Genomic DNA, 4,246 nt, shown 5'->3' on the forward strand with positions numbered 1-4,246 from the left:
ATTTGTATATAAGGGCCAGCCCACACCACAAAGGGGTAGTTAGCAGGAATATATACAATTAAGTGTTGGGGTTCAGAGTTCTATACGATGTTATGGAGAGGCAATGCAACATTTATTGTGAAGACGCGCATTGAAAACGCAATGCGTCTGCTTTTTTGATACAGTGATATATCTAAAACAATCCAAAATATATTAAACGTAGCAAATTAAACCGAAATCAAATACAGATTTTTTAAATAAAATACATATATCACTTAAAGGAGAAATTTTTGAAAATATATATCGATGAATTAATAAAGCATACAAAAATGTTCATTAAAGTGAAGTAAATTGACCGAAAGTAAGTAAATATCAAAAATATTAAATAAACTCAACTTTGATTAATAAAATATATACATGTATATGCATATTACAGACTGCATTGTTCAGATAATTTGAAAATTTTAATATTAAAAAAAATCATAAAACTATTTTAGTAACAATATACATATACGACACCTCAAGTAATGTAAAAGCTTTTTTTACGTAAAATTAACTAATCGTTTTGACATGGACCTGCAAAAACCTTACCTGTCCAGAATCTTACAGGTATAAGAAATAGAGGATATTAAAAGGTTTCCCGTTTGATAGAACATATATTTCACGAGTAAAAAATATAGAAATATCCTGTCATTTTACGAGTCATTCTTTCATTATTTATGTTACCTTGACAAAATTATGTATAAAAATAAATACATAAATTGAAAATAAATAATATAAATAATAACAAAAAAGTTAAAATGCACAACTATTTAAAACACTGACAGTGTCTGTAAAATGTTTTAAAAACGGCGTTTTACTCATAATACTTTGGCCAACTTGTTCAACATACAGGTGATGATAGCAATCTGATATTGTATACACCTAATAAAGTGGTTGTACTTCCGCTGGGCAAAACAACACGGTAAACACACAAACATTAAGTAATATCGCCGAGTACTACTACCTCATAGTTCGGTCCATTAAACTGAAGATATTTACTTTCACTGTCAGGTTATTTTTGTTTAATTATCCTCCCATTGTGTGTATAATGCTGAAAATGACTACAATGCGATCCAGACAGGCTATTGCCAGTATAAACATTTTAAAACCTGGCAAGGAACCAGAAATTTGAAGTATTTTAGGTAGTTAAACTATTTAATGATAAACTAAATACACCAACACTAGTATTAACGGTACTTAAATATATTAGCTTCTTATGACACATTATTAACTTCATTTTTTAATCGTGTATTTATTTTCTCGACAACATCTCTTTAAAAGTGTTTACAAAAATCATCTGTTTGAGGGGGAATCACTTATGGTTATTTTTTCATTAAGTAGTTGAAACGTATTTGATTTCACTTTTACTTCAACATGTGAATTGAATTACAATGTAGAACACGTATCTCGGTGTTAAGAAACAAAAGCAAAATATGCATTAGTTTCAATATAAAAGACAAACCATACCACAATTTCAGCGTGCAAAGATAAAATATACAGTATGTAATATACCGTCAACAAACTGCGATAAGGTTTGCCACATCGTCGACACACAAGATCAAAAGCACAGCATCAACACATCAGGACAGAATATACCGCAGCATCAACACATCAGGACGGAATATACCACAGCGTCATCATACAAGGACAAAGTATACCACAGCGTCATCATACAAGGACAAAGTATACCACAGCGTCATCATACAAGGACAAAGTATACCACAGCGTCATCATACAAGGACAAAATATACCACAGCGTCTACACACCGGGACAAAAAAATATAACGTCAACACACACTGTCAAAATATGCTACAATGTCAACATGCAAAGACAATATATACCATAGCGTCAACACACAAGGTCAAAATATGCCACAACGGCCACACACAAGGTCAAAATATACCACAACGTCCACACACAAGGTCAAAATATACCACAGCGTCAACACACAAGGACAAAATATACCACAGCGTCAACACATACGGACAAAACATACCACAACGTCCACACACAGTGACAACATATACTAAAACATCCACACACAATTACAAAATATACTTAAACGTCCACACACAGTGACAAAATATATTAAAACGTCCACACAAAGTGACAAAATATACTTTAACGTCCACACACAGTGACAAAATATACTTAAACGTCCATACACAGTGACAAAATATATCACAATGTCAACACACAAAACAACAAAATATACAACATCGTCAACACACAAGGACAAAATATACCACAGTGTCAGCACAAAAGGTAAACATATACCACAGTGTCAAAGCACAGTGACAAAATATACCATAGTGTCTACACACAGTGACAAAATATACCACAGTGTCTACACACGTGACAAAATATACCACAATTTCACCACGCAAAGCTAAAAGATACCTCAATGTCAAATCAATGTTGCAATGACAAAATATACTTAAACGTCCACACACAGTGACAAAATATAGTAAAACGTCTACACACTGATAAAATATACTAAAACGTCCACAAACAGTGACAAAATATACTAAAACAAACAAAGAAAATATGCCACAGCGTCAACAAACAAGGATAAAACATCGAATCGTCCAAACACAAGAAATAATACCATAACGTCCACATACAATCATATCAACATATACAAGGACAGAACACATCTCGAATTTAAAAGACAAGGACAAGGTTTGATAACAAGCTAATACGGTAAGATAAGAGGTGCCCAGGCTTCGCCCGAATAAAAACATGCAACATGAACCCTAATTAAAACACAGATGACGAAGCCTGTCTGTTCTGTTAGGCGAAGTCATCCTATACTATATAGTATTGCGCCGGATACGTTATACACACGAAGAGCTAGCTTTGTAAAATGATTCAAACGAAATGATAACGTCCACAATGTAAAACATGTGTCTGCTTACAACTACGCTAGACTAATTATCATAAAATATTCTTTGTATATTCGCGGTTTTCGTGGTTGATAAGAGGAACTACTAAAACAAGTTCAACATCTGAAACCTTTGACTTCTGTTGAATACATAGGGTCCCATAACACAAATTTCTTATTGCCCTGACACCAGACATGGGTATTCTGACATCTAGCAGTCCATCTAGAATGTCCAAGTCTGGTGTCAGGGCCAGAGTGGTACCAAAGACAGTTTGTTTTTCCCCAAAACTCTTAAGCTTGAAACCAGAAAGAAAGTATCACTGAAAAGTTCATGTCATACAACGTTCTATATTTTGTTATTCAGAATAAAATGAAATACATTTTAATGTATTTGGTAAAGCAAGAGAAAGACACATTATAACATGTACTATTAAACGTGTACTAATAAACATGTATTATAAAACACGTACTAATAAACATGAACTATATACAAAATGTACTATTAAACATTTACTATTAAACATTTACTATTAAACATATATTAATAAACATGTTCTATTAAACATGTACTAATAAACATGTGCTAATAAACATGTACTAATAAACACGTTCTATTAAACATTTACTATTAACATTTACTATTAAACATATACTCTTAAACATTTACAATTAAACATATACTCTTAAACATTTACAATTAAACATTTACTATTAAACATATACTATTAAACATTTACTATTAAACATGAACAAAATACTATTAAACATGTACTATGAAACTTGTACTATTAAACATTTACTATTAAACATATATTATTAAACACGTTCTATTAAACATTTACTATTAAACATTTACAATTAAACATATACTCTTAAACATTTACAATTAAACATTTACTATTAAACATATACTATTAAACATTTACTATTAAACATGAACAAAATACTATTAAACATGTACTATGAAACTTGTACTATTAAACATTTACTATTAAACATATATTATTAAACACGTTCTATTAAACATTTACTATTAAACATTTACTATTAAACATATACTATTAAACATTTACAATTAAACATTTACTATTAAACATATACTCTTAAACATTTACAATTAAACATTTACTATTAAACATATACTATTAAACATTTACTATTAAACATGAACAAAATACTATTAAACATGTACTATGAAACTTGTACTATTAAACATTTACTATTAAACATTTGCTATTAAACATGAACTATATACTATTAAACATTTTACTCTCAAGCATGTACTATGAAACAAAATTCCATTATTTATACTGATTATGCAGCTGGTCTCAGTAGATACA

The sequence above is a fragment of the Pecten maximus genome, chromosome 6, assembly GCF_902652985.1.
Source record: "Pecten maximus chromosome 6, xPecMax1.1, whole genome shotgun sequence".
In the NCBI taxonomy this organism is placed as follows: Eukaryota; Metazoa; Mollusca; class Bivalvia; order Pectinida; family Pectinidae; genus Pecten; species Pecten maximus.